The 13,787-nt window shown below is 40.9% G+C and overlaps 1 long non-coding RNA gene across 1 annotated transcript in view; it reads left to right on the top strand.

The window, feature by feature from the left end:
- LOC139589063 (uncharacterized) overlaps positions 1–13,787 on the top strand; it is a 31,912-nt gene that overhangs the window by 15,693 nt on the left and 2,432 nt on the right. Inside the window, exons 2-3 of the long non-coding RNA XR_011678925.1 lie at positions 344–500; positions 2,118–2,300. This is a non-coding gene — a long non-coding RNA (uncharacterized lncRNA). The remainder of the gene's footprint in view (positions 1–343; positions 501–2,117; positions 2,301–13,787) is intronic.

Genomic DNA, 13,787 nt, shown 5'->3' with positions numbered 1-13,787 from the left:
AGAAAGAAGCACTTCCTGCACCACACAGAAAACTAGTGCCTGAATCTTGTTAGAGAAGGCCATGTATCTGTTTTTCACTCAAACCATGTCTCAATACCTTTACAATCAGCAGCACAGTGCATCCAACAATCTGGATTTCACAGCCCACTGTGTTTTTATTTGTGTCCAGTATCCCAGTTAGACATTACAGACACAACTCAAAGACTTACGTCATCCATACAACTCCAACCTCCCAACTATCCACCAAAGGAGCTGCCCACAATGTCATTCACTGAATGTAGTCTGTTTGCATGGCTTGTGCTGCATGAACACAGTTGCTTCATGCCATTTTTTTAGTCTCCAGCTCCTATATAGGACAAGAGAGGTCCAGGTCCCAGCTGAAGCACATTCCTGTCTACTCTCCCATTGGAAGCAGAAGATGCTGCACCCAACTGCACCACTGCTGAACAGACAATAAACTCTTCACACAGCTGCAGCTCACCCTACATGGAGACCTCCAGGTCAGTTGAATAATAAGGCTTTATATCTGAATAAAGCACAGGCCCATGCCTCCTCATACTTTCTCACAAGCTAGTCAGGGCTTCACAGACAAGGTCTGACAGTAGAGTAGGATGTGCCAGGTTGTGTTTGAAAAAAGAGACTCAGGAACAGCCAAGCTCTGCATGGCAAGGATGCCATAAGTATGAAGTAGAGGTAGGAAAATATGCCATAAAACAACATGCCTGTTATGGCACATAATATGCCCTGTATGGCACGAAAGACTTTAGGAGCTTCAAATGGGGACACCAATTTCAGCATAAATTGTTCTCACTCGGCTGGAAGTATGATATGGGGAAAAAGTGTGCAGAGAGAAATACTTATTTGTCCAGGGCCATAACCTCAGTATCTGTAAACCCCATTAATATAATAATGCAAGAAGCAGAATTTAGAAATCGAGTCATTTCTACAAATACTCCTTTAGTTTGTTTCACCACTGATTTTCACAAGACATTGCTCTCAGACCTGCCCCTTTTACTTTTTTGAAAGCAAAATGTGCTCCTATCAATGAAGTCATGAAGACAGGTCAACAGTTTCTTGAGAAAATAATTTGGATCTCTGAACATAATTTTTCCCATCAGTGCAATAATGATCCAATAATATATTATCCTAGCAGAGCTGATACACAAAAATATGAAGGCACTAGATTTTCTTCCTATGGCATTCAAAAAACCTGCAGGTAGGAGCGCTTCACAGAGAGCTTAGAGTGAACTTGGTATCTGAAACTGGGCAATGCTTTACTTATTTACTACAGATATACAATATAAATTCCCTCTGTGGGTTATTCCCTCTGTGGAATAACCTTTCATCTAATCCTGCAGCAGTTTTTCACATTTGTTTCACATCCTCCCTTCTGAGTCATTTCTTACAACCCTGGAGAAAATTTGAAGCCTTAGTTGGCAAGTATCTGAAGCCTGTTCCCCTAGCCATACCCTGATCATATCTATATTGTAGATCTGAAGTTGTTTCAAAAGAGTTGTTTCAGACATTTTTTTTCATAGAAAGTGTTTGTCTTCTGCTTCAAGCTACCCATGAGACTGCAGGAAAGCCTTCTCTAAATGCTATGAACTTTTCTTGAGCATCACCATTCCCAGGGAGAGTCTTACACTTAATGGTCATTTTCGCAGCAGATATATATGAAAACTTTGTAACTTGTCAAAAATTTAATATAAAAACTTTCTGTAACTTGCATTACACTGGTTTGCTGTAGGGGTTTTTCTGTTTGTTTGTTTCTTAGTTTCAATTTTGTATGTAAGCCGTGCACTGACTAATAGCTGTAAGGCTAGGCTGTCTTTGTGTAAGAGGTGATGATAAGTTAGATAAGTTACCTTTACACAGAAACCGAGCTACACCTTAGATGTGGTGTGAAGGAGGATCCCTGTACGGACAAATAGTGATAGCAAGCAGTGGCAGAAGTTGGAGATACCTAATATGAGAAAGATATTTCTGGCAAATGAAACAGTTCTTTGATAACAGCAGGATGTTCAGCCTGAAGACATTTGTACTTCAGCAGCTACTTCTACTTGAACATTTAGTATGCTTCCATTAAAAATCTGTTGTTTCATTTTAATTTGTTGTAGGAACTGTGAAGTCTTGGAGGATCTTTGCTGCCAAGATGAGGAGTTACCAAAGGAAGTGATCAGGCTGCATAGCACAAGGGAAGAGGAAAGAGAGATAGGACATTCTCTGAGGCTCAACAGCTTGAAGAGCCACCAATCCCACCTGCAGCTGAGAAGTTGGCAGTGTTCATCCCTAATATGAAGGTAAGTGCAACCTCTGGAGAGTGGAAGAGGTGGAAACAAGTGGCTTACAGCACAACGGGGAAGGCTCTTTTCTCACCTAAAGGCTTGCAGCTTCACTATCCTCAAAGCTGAGTAGGAGCTTCATGCACCTTCAGGCAAATTATCTGGTCCACCTGACCCTAACACATGCAATAGTACCAGGAGGAAACAGTGATTCATTGCAGTGGGTGACTCCTTGCTGCAATTAATCACTGTTCAGGGTACAGAATAAACCACCTGTTGACCTGACATATCAATTGAAGAGATCTGCTGCCTGCTGGGTCCTCTGTCCAGGACAATGTGTAGGGACTGCAGAAGCTTGTCTGGCTCTGTGACTAATACCACTGCTCAGCTTCCATAGAAAAGGAAATTATACTGCTAGACAAAACTTGACTCTTGGGCCCAGATGGTGTTCTCAATCCTGCTGGTGAAAAAAAAGAACCTGCATGTAGGTAACAGAAGACTAAGATGAGAGTCATCCCTGAGTCCTGAGGGAGTTGACTGATGTATTTGCAAAGCCACTCTCATATTTGGGTGATATTTAATTTGGTGATATGTGAAAAGTGATGGCAATCATGTGAAGTCCCAGGTGACTGGAAAAAGAAAACATTGTACTCATCTTTTAAAAGAGTAGAGAGGAGGACCTTGGGAACTACCCATCTGTCAGCCTTCCCTCCATGCCTGGAGGATCATGGAACAGACCCTTCCAAAAGCTGTGCTAAGGCACACGTAGGACAGGGAGGTGGTTCAGGAAAGCCAGCATGGCAGCACCAGGGGCAGGTCCTGCCAGACCAACTTCTGTGGTGGGGTGAGTGCACGAGTGGACAGGGGAAGGGTGACAGGTATCATTTACCTGGACTTCTGGAAAGCCTTTGGCACAGGCCCCCGCAGCATCCTTTTCCCTTAAAATTGAGAGAGAGGGACTTCATGGGTGGACTGTTAGGTGAATAACAAATTAGTGGGGTGGTAGCACCCAGAGGGTTGTGGGCAATGGCTCAGAGTCCTGATGGACAAGAGGGACAAGTGGTGTCCCTCAGAGATCCATACTGGGACCAGTGTTATTTAATATTTTCATTTATGATGTAGACAAAGGGATTGAGTGCACTGCCAGCAAATTTGCAGATGAGTGACATACTTAACACACCTGAAGTGTGACAAGTTGAGTGACATACTTAGCACACCTGAATGATGGAATGCCATTCAGAGGGACCTGGACAAGCTCAGGAAGTGGATCCATAGGAATTTCATGGTCCCCATGTGCAACTTTGGCAAACCCTGGTATCAACACAGGCTGGGGATGAACAGAGCAGAGCTGCCCTGCTGAGAAGGGCTTGGGGTGCTGGTGGGTGAGAGGCTGGACATGCCCCAGCCATGGGCATGCCCAACCCAGAGAGCCACACGTGTCCTGGGCTGCATCCAGAGCAGGGTGGGCAGCAGGGGAGGGAGGGGATTCTGCCCCTCTGCCCTGCCCTGCTGAGACCCCACCTGCAGGGCTGCATCAGCTCTGGGCTCCCAGCACTGAAATGACATGAGTCCAGAGGAAAGGCATCCAGAATATTGGAGATATTGGAGGTATTGGAGAACCTCTCCTATGAGGAAAGGCTGAGAGAATTGGATTTGTTCAGCCTGGAGAAAAGAAGACCCAATTACAGCCTTCCAGTACCTGAAGGGAGCCTACAAGAAACCTGGAGAGACTTTGTACAAGTCCTGCCCTTGGGTCACAGCAAGCCCAAGCAGTGCCACAGGCTGGGGCAGAGTGGCTGCAAAGCTGCCACAGGAAAAGGCCCTGGGGGTGCTGGTGACAGCAGCTGAACATGGCATTCCATCATTCCATTTGTACAAGAGCATGTAGTGACAGGACAAGGGGGAATGGTTTCAAACTGAAAGAGAGTAGGTTTGGATTAGATATCAGGAAATATTCTTTACTGTGAAGGTGGTAAGGCACTGGAACAGGTTGCCCAGAGGAGTTGTGGATGTCCTGGCAATGTCCAAGGCCAAACTGGATAGGGATCTGAGCAAGCTGAGGAAGTGGAAGGTGTCCTTCCCCACAGCAGGGAGTGTTGGAACTAGATGATTTTTAAGGCCCCTTCCAACTCAAATCATTCTATGTTCCATGATTCTATGACACAGAAAACACTGTGGTACAAAATGCCTTCAGTCTTTACTAGCAATTCCATCTTGCAGAAAACCCAGAGACACATGAAAAATTGGAGAAAGAAAAATGCATAGGGAATTCTTCCTTGGTGGAAGAGGATCAGGTCAGGGATCACTTAAGCCATCTGAACATACCAGAGTCTTGTTGGGATGCACACATGAGTGTGAGAATTAACTCACCTGTACCACTGTGAGGTAATTCTCAATAATCTTTAGTAGATGTTAATGAGACTGGAGAGTGTCTACCATGAGAAAAAGCTGACATGGGTCCAGTCCAGAAAAGAGAACTCATCCATACCTACAAATACCCAAAGAGAGAGTGCAACAAAGAGAGCCATGCTCTCCTCAGTGGTGTTCAGTGACAGGAGCAGAGACAAAACGCAGGGCATAGTCTATGGGCTTAGACTGAAACACTGGAGGTACTTTCTAAGCAACAGGAAACCCTTTTTTCTGTGAGGATGACTGGGCACTGGTGCAGGTTGCCCAGAGAGTTTGTCGAGTCTCCCCCACTGGAGATCTGCAAAAGCCATTTGGGCACAGTCATGGGCAACCAGCTCCAAATGGCTCTGCTGCAGCAGGGGTTAGACCACAGGACCTCCAGAGGTGCCTTCCAAACTCTGTCATTCTGTGATTTTGTGTTTCATTTAGCCTAGCATTTGTATATCTCACCAAAAAAAATGACATATAACTTCCAATTCTTTTTCAATTTAGGTCTTACATGGTGATAAATTGAATAATGCTCCTGCTGAAAATGCCTCTAAAGTGGTGAAATACCAATAGTAAGCAGGATAAAGCATTTTAGCCAATTTCAAGTGTTATATGAGAGAGCAGAATTAGGCAATTAACAATGCTTATCAGATGTTTTTGCCATTGCTTTCAATGCAATTTTAGATAAGCATCTCTGAGACCTTACTTTGTTATTTATTCCTGCTACCAGACCTAGACCAGACTGTTCAATACATGGGTAGTTCAAACATTTAGTATTCTACACACAAATTCTAAGACAATAAATCCCTGATTTTTCTAATTTTCTTTTTCTTGTGATCATGTAAAAGCTTTTGTGCAAATGTGTCTCTTAGTCCTTCTGGTATTCCCAGAGCAGGGTGAGGCACTTGCTCATCATATTGTTTCTAGACATCATAGTCCTCTTACTAGTAAGGCTATAGAATTTCAGCCCTAGATGCACCAGTGCTTTACTTAATATTGTGACGCTACTTGTACCAGTGCAAGCTACTGATTTCCACCAAAACTGATCACTTGCATTGGTTCTGCCGTGGGTGCTTGGACTGTGCCTTGGAAGGGGAATTTCCAGTGTTGTCCTCATCAAAGTTTCAGTACCTAACTGAAATCCAAGACTGCATTCATGCTTCAGGCATTATAGTTCATTGCTAAGTATAATGCGTATGTGGGACTCCTACAAAAACTTCTCAAAACCACGGTTTTTGCCCTTGTATTAAGCAATTCACAGGATCAGATATCCTTGGCTAGAATTCATGGGAGCTGTACCTTTTCTGACCGTTTCCTTTCCTAGGTCTGCAACGTACCCCTCTTTAAACAAAACATACAAGGGTCAGGGAAAATTACAACATAAAAACCTCCACCGTATTTTCTGCAAGGGCAGATGAGACTATCCATGTCACTAAGACCATGCAAGGCAGGCATGAAATAATTTCACTTGACAATTTGGCCTACTACTTGCCTTATAGTGATACTGTCTTTCTTGCTAGTGAACAGGATAAAGTATTTTGGGTTAAAAGGGCAGATAAAACTGTCAGATTTTTATAGGATTCATCAGTTGTTTTCTTTGTGCTGTACTAATACTGGTAGTTCTTGTTTAATAGAGGATTTTCACTGTAGTTCTGGGAATGACAAGATATCCATGTCATTTTGTTGCTGTCTGAGCACACATGAGAGGGGAGGCTTAGGACTGTGACACTTGCAGTCCCCATTGTCTAGAGTTACATACACACTTCCCCGTCTGTCCCATAACTTTATTAAAGAGCCCTTTTCAGCAAGGGTGTAGTCTTTTCCAGAAGGAATCATTAATTTTCTGGTACAGACTAATTGCGGCTATAACCGGTTTGATTTTGTTTTCTCCTTTCTGTGGCTGGAGTGAGATTTGACACTTAACTAGGCTAGTTTTATTTTATTAAAATCTAGTAGATGTAGTATCTCCTCACCATGAAGTCATACACTGCATTTTTATCAATTGCAGGACTCCATCACTCAGCAGTAAGCAAATCTGCAGAGTAAGGATGACAAAAGCAACAGCTGCTATTTACCTTGACTAAAACTACCACAAGATGTCACCAGTGTCAAATATAGGAAAGTACAAAAATATTGCAGAGGCTTACTCAGGAAGTGTTTGCAAAGCTGGTTTACAAAATATACATGCTATAAAAATCACCACTGTTGTAAAGTTTGTCCAGTTAAAGCAAAATTTTTTATAATACATACAAGTAACTGGTGTTACACCAATTTTTTAGCTTGGTTTAAACAGTGATTTGGTTTGTGGTTGCTGCTTGCATCTAAAACAGTTTCTTTGGTTTGGTTTTAAACTTTTAACACTTTTTAAAATATGGATTCAAAATTAAATATTGAAACACAGAGATGTTCTCTGACTAACCAATATTTTTTCCTGAACATTGCATGTTGTGTGCTTTTTCAGTGAATTAATTTCTTTAACACTGGCTATGTTCAAGATTCTAAGTTAGGAGGATTTGGAAAGTAATTTCATAGTTGGAAAGACTTTCTCTTTTCTTGTAGCTTTCTTCAGAGTGTTATGGTTTTTTGATTTGGGGGTTTTTTTAGATGATGTGTGCTATGTTTGGAGACACTGCTTGACATCTTGCATTTTAAATAGTTTGCATCAGTTTAATACATTATCCCTGTAATCTGCCATTGTTTCATATCTACATTGTTTCAGTAAAAAGAAGACAACGTAATGAAGATGTGAGGCTGTGATAACTCAAGATGTTAGTCAAAACTGTACCCATTTGTTTCATCTACAAGGTTGTTAAAAACATCATCGCTATTTCAGTGATGTCATTTTAGTCTCCCATGGAGACTGATATCTCCATTTATCATTGTTCGCATACAAAAATAGGGAAAGTAGGGTAACTCGATCCCAGATAGATAAGAAACTGCATTCTGTCCAGAACACTGATTCATCAACTGATTTTAAGGGAGAACATTCTTATTCTACCAGTATCTTCAAGTAGGCAAAACCAACAAAGTTGCCAGGAATGTAAATATTGCTGTTCAACATCGACTCCAAACTCCTTTTCTTTCATACTTTACCATAACCAGTCACATTTATCTCTATAAACCTTTTCAAACTCCTTCCTCCAAAGGGTTTTGCTTCTTATTGTTCTCTTTCAAAAGCATGTTAGAAAGCAACTTCTGATGGGGTTGTGAATTATTTTCCACAAAAACTGTTCCCAAAAGACACTTGAACACTGCAGCTCAAACACACCTTCAGTCACACACATTTCTGACACCAAGAGAGGATGTCCTTGCCCTGCCAGCTGTGTGACATGATTTCAAAAGATTTTGTTATCATATGATTGTGATGATCCTGAAATGTAATCAAGATTTAGCCTTGATATATTTGCCCTAATTTTATAGCTATGTGAACTGGTGCCTTAGGATTTTAGCTTTTATATTTTTCATATATTTGTAATCCTGCAATTCTTTAGTGTATAACTCTGAACTCCATACAGAATGCTAGCTACAGATTTCCCATTTTGGTCAGACAAAACAATTCCTCTCTAAGCCTAGGAATCAAGGACTCCTCGCCGCCTCAGGCCCTGAGAAATGTAAACAAAAGTGAGTTTGGGAGGGGGACCCAAACTGGGGTAAATTGCATCAGAACCATTTAGAGAAGATGATCAAAGGTCAAAAGCCAGAGAAGCTTCACTAAAAGAGGAATAAGTAATGCAGTAGCTGAAAAAATTAGGAGCCTTCAGAACCAGAAATATTCATATCTGCCTGAAGATCCCACAGCACATGACTGGCAAGAAAAAGCAATACAGATTGTGGATGTGTGGGATGTGAGCTTCAGCAGGAGGGAGAGGCACTGGAGCCATGGGGCCTTTTCTGTCTCATACTTCTGGGGCTCAGGGAACACCTAAGGAGGTCACTACACACCCCAAAGTGGACACACTGTGGGTGCAGAGGAAGTTTGGGCACTTCTGCTCTCTTTCAACCTTGCTTTCCTCATTTGCCTTTGAATTCAATAGTTAAATGAATAGTAAGCTCAGGAATCTTGTTTCTCATCATGAAGTTATTCCACAGGTCAGGGGAAAAGTTTGGTGGGCTACTGCCCCATGAGTGCAGTCCACTGTTGGCAAAAAATGGGACCACATTGGAGCAAGCATCATTTCCTATGTGAGTGTCTGTCAGAAATGCTTGGAAGAAAAGCATCTGCTCACTGGTCTGCCAGAGAAGAGCTGTAAGCTGATGGCTCTGCATCCTCACAGAATAAAAGTGTTTCCTCAGGTCCAGAGGGAACATCTGTATTTCAATACGTGAAAGAAGCACAAACAGGGAGGCAGGCTAGTTGTGCCTACTGCTTTTTGCAGCAGTACAAAAGGATATCTAACAGCCCTCATACCTCTGCTGCTGTGTCTCCTTCCTTTGTTTTGTGAAGAAAAGATGTGTGACAGAGGGAGAAGCAAGGTACCCACAACTGTCCCAGCAATTGTTAAACCAGGAAACAGCCTCAGACATTGGGCTGCCTGAAGTCTGTTGCAGGCTTCAGAGACAAAATGGGAATAGTCATGACACCAGGCCTACCATGAAACACAAATGCAGTGAGTGAAAAGCACTTTTCGGGTGTGATATTTTTTGTTCCTTAACTCCTATTGTGACATCATGGCAGCACAAATATAAAGGCTTCTTCCTCTCTTCCTCTCCCAGTTAATTTCCCAAGCTGGGAGAAATCAGGGGGTTTGAGTCTGGTTGACTTTAAAGTCACCTGCAGCAGTTCTCGCCATTTCATATCAATATCCAATTCTGCTTCAAAGATGTTCTCTATAATAAATAGAGACAGGGAGTACAAATTCTCTGACTCAGAGTACAGTTTCTTTCAAAGCTGCCTGTGTCCACAGCCCATGAAAAAAGCCACAATGTTTCTTCAGCAGTCCCATGCTAAGTAAAGGAGTTAAGACAATTCTCAAATCACACTTCCTGTGGATGTCTGGCAACAGCATTCCAAAAAACCTGCTCATTTGCAGATGTGTCCCTGTCCCTGGCTAAACCAGATTCTACCACACCCAGGGACTTGCAAACAGCATAAGTTCAGTCTAGAGTATTTCCTGTCTTCCAAATAGATTTCTTAGCAATAAATAATGTGGAAAAAATGTGAAACAAAAGGCCCAATATCCCTTTCATACATTTACATTACAAACTTTGTTTCAGGTGCTGCTATTGTGATCTACTTTCAGTGTGTGTCAAGTTATTAAGTACAGGAGAAACAGGAAGAGAGACATAGGATCAAAACCAGAAGTGAACCAAACCCCCAACTAAGCAATGTGACTTTCCCTGTTCAGCATTGCAGTACTGTGTACATCTGTCTGAGCAGAAATGCAGGCTGGACTGCATAGTCCATTCTGGGAAAACGACCTGAGGCCACTGGCCTGGTGGTCCAGTACCAAGACTGGATCAATCTTTTCATGTGCTCATTCTGGGTTGAGTTAAATACAGATAGTTTACTAATCTTTGAGGTTGTACACCACTAAGTGACAACCTTTATTATAATAATTTTAGAAAGCACATTTTTCTTATGTACATCAAGATTTTATGAAATTCTACTTAAAGATGGGTTGTACAACAAAGCTTATTAAAAAAATTGTCGAAACAAGAACTAGGTTTTTTTGTTTGTTTTTTTTTTTCCCCACAGCCTTAAGGCACCATTTTGTAATGGTGTGACATTACACATAGAGCTACAAAAAACAAAGTATGTCAGGTCATACAGTCAAGCGTTCAAAAACCAGGAAATAACTAAATTCAAGCTGGTGTATAAATAATTAAATTGGCAGCTGTTTCTGGAAAACAGTGATGAAAAGTTTGAGACCAGGTGCTTTCTTGATGCCAGGCTGCTTGAATGCAGCCTCCCACAGTGATGAGTAACTGCATTGAACTGAACAGACTTGTCACCCACTCTAAGTCCTTCCTATCATACACTGCTCATATGCAGAATTAAATCTTAGTGATATTTAAAAAAAATACATGGGAAAATATGGCAGTACTATAATTTGCATGGTTATATTTTGCAACTTGAAGTATGAATATTATGAATAAAAAGTTCTGGGGTACAAAGGACATTACTAAGGGTTCTGCTATTGCCCTACTTTTGAGCTAATCAACACAAAGAGAAAGAATTTGGTAAACTCTTATGTTCCAGACAGTTTTGTAGTACAATCAGTGATAAACATATCTTCAAAGATAGTGACATGAATATTTCAAAGCAATGTTAGTGACACAGTGCAGTGTGTTGCTCTTCTGTTTTCTGTCTAAAGGCGGGTCCCACATGTCTTTTTGGACTGACACGCAATACCAGTTCAGCAACACAATGCTATAATGTAGAAATCACAACAGAACCTTCCATCAAAAGGAGGGTTGATGTAAATCTTGGGTAATCAGAAGTAAAAAATACCCTGAACATAGTTATCTGTATGTCCTGCTTCCCTTTGCTGTGTATGTCCACACCAACAAAAAGCACCCCATCCACACTGCAATTGAAGGCACAAAATTACCTTGGCTTTCTTCCCCTAACTGCAGCCTCCTTTCAAATCCTATGCACTCCTCCAAGAATGTGGGTGTGGGTGTGGGAGTGTCCCAGTGTGTCAAATATGTTGTATATTTTAGTGTGCACAAGGTACAATGATCCACAATGAGCCACTTCAACAAATAAGCAACCTTCAATATTTGCCGAGGGTTACCTTTCAACCTTTGCTGGAAATATTACCTTTCTCTTATTTTTCCATTATAGATATTTGCATTTGTAGATATTCTGAGACTTGTCCCTACAATGTAATAACAGTTACTCACTGTTTAAAATCATAGTATATACTATTGGCTTTGTGGCTCCCCATAAAGATAAATTTTCATTTTAGCTGAACTTTGTGGACTATTAAATTCATATTTTCACACTGAACAGCACATAAAACATCCTAGTGTTAAGAGGTTGCGAAGTCTCCAGATCTATGCATAGCTTTAATTCAAAAGTTTGAAAGAATAATCAGCACCCCATGCTGTTTTCTGTTCCCACAATTGACACTAATGCCTGGGAAAACCCTTCAGAGCTATTCAGCAATTATGTCTCCTCCCATTTTTGTGTTTGGTTTGGAAACCAGTGCAGGAGAGGCAGATTAGCCAAAACTAACACTATAATGCAAATGTCAGCTTCATACAAACTCTCTTCATCTGCAGCTAGGTCAAGACAATTGTAACATCATCTAATTTGCTCTTTGCACTGCCAAGTTATAACAGAAGGCTAATTTCCAATGAATTGTGACAGCAGCAGGTGTATACAAAATTGGAGGTTTCTTCCAAATAGTAGTACTGCTTGATTGTTGTCTGCTGCAGAAGAAACAAGGAAGAACTAGGCAGGATTCCTCACATGCTTCTTGTCTACACAACTGGGAGAGGCAAATGCACCCAGACATTTCAGACCAGGTTCTTCACAAGTTTTTTGCTAATTTGGTTTTTAAAACTGAGTTTTTTCTCTCTACAGCGCCACTTCATTAGAGGTGATGGGCAAGAGGACACTTTAGGTCTGTCTGTAGGGCCTAAATTTTTCTGCATTGATTATGTAGTAAAATGGGTCCCCTTGTTGCTATCTAGATGTAGAGGAATGCTAAACACAGGGATGAGTTCTCTCTGCAATTCAGTTTTCCAACAGTTGTTTCATCTGCATGTTTAGAAGAACAGACTTCTATATTGAGAACATATCTCAAATGCTATGGACATGCTCAGAGTCTAAGCATCTAGGCCGCTGAATACAGCAAATCTGCAAATTTATAAATGGTCCACACACTCCAGATGTGCAACTATACTTGTCTGCTCTTTCTGTCTACTGCATTTTGTTGAAAAGTTGTCCTTGCCATATGAAGCTTTAAGAATTTGAAGGGCACTGTGCTAGCAGACTGAGAAGTCTTAACTTCTGAAATTTCAAAATGTTTTTGAAATGAAGGACCAATAGGTCCTTCAGAGAAAATGATGCGGTCTGTTTCCCAACACCTCTTCTTTGAGGAATTCTCCACCAAGACTATCAGCTGTATATCAACAGGATGTCCTAGTAGAGAAGAAGGGATGGATTAAACCACCACAGAAAGAATAATCAGCACCCGATGCTGTTTCCTCTTCCCAGAATTGAGAGTCATTCCTGGGAAAACCCTTCAGATCCATTCAGATTTTTTCCAGACCTGTATTGTGAAATTCTCACTTGTTAAAAGACAGTGCTTTGGGAGCGCTGTTCTTTCCACAAAGGCACACATAACTTCTCCACTCTTGGTGCAAATCAAACACCTAAGAGCCTGTTTGAATACAGGGCTGAACATAAACTTATTTGACTAGTGATGTCCATGCAAACTAGTTACTGTGACAGTAAGGTCCTATTGAAAAGCATAATTACTCTAGTCAGCAAAAACTGTTTTCAGTTCGTACACTAAATATTCAGAAAAATCTGATCATTGCCTTTAAAATTGTGGTGTGTGACTCTTTTACATCTTAACACTGCTCTATTACAAATTGTCCTTTATGAAAAAGGACAATTAGTTGTCCTTTATGAAAAAGGACAACTAATTTGTTGTACACAGTCAATGTTTGCATGTTCTTAATAACCTGGCTTTAATTCACAGGATGTATGTAATCACTGTTAGATAAAAGAAAAAAATAATTCAACTAACATTTAGTCTACTGATAACATCTGAAATCTAGTGCTTACTCAACTTACTGGATTCTAAGTCTAGAAAATGGCTGGTAACTTGATTTTCATTACCTGGTATTACTTTCTTTCCTGTTGTAATCGCACAGTATTTGTTTCACATAATTTGTTTCATTCCCATATACACTCTTATTACCTTTAAGTATTACTAGATCACCCACCACCCTACAGACCATCACTTACTCAGTGCAAACTCTCACTTCACAGCAAATCATTCCTCTGCTGTCATTGCACAGGGATGTTATGTGGTGATCATCTCTCCAGTTCAGAAAAAACAATTTTCCTCCCTTCTCTTCTCAATTCTTCCAGTGTTACATCAAGAATTATACTCTTCATGTAAGCCCCAATTATTAAATCTGTACTTT

This window comes from Agelaius tricolor, unplaced genomic scaffold (assembly GCF_023055355.1).
Source record: "Agelaius tricolor isolate 1412-34295 unplaced genomic scaffold, bAgeTri1.0.p SCAF_4, whole genome shotgun sequence".
Lineage (NCBI taxonomy): Eukaryota > Metazoa > Chordata > Aves > Passeriformes > Icteridae > Agelaius > Agelaius tricolor.
The sequence above is the reverse complement of the archived record's forward strand: the minus strand, read 5'-3'. Positions and strand labels throughout refer to the sequence as shown.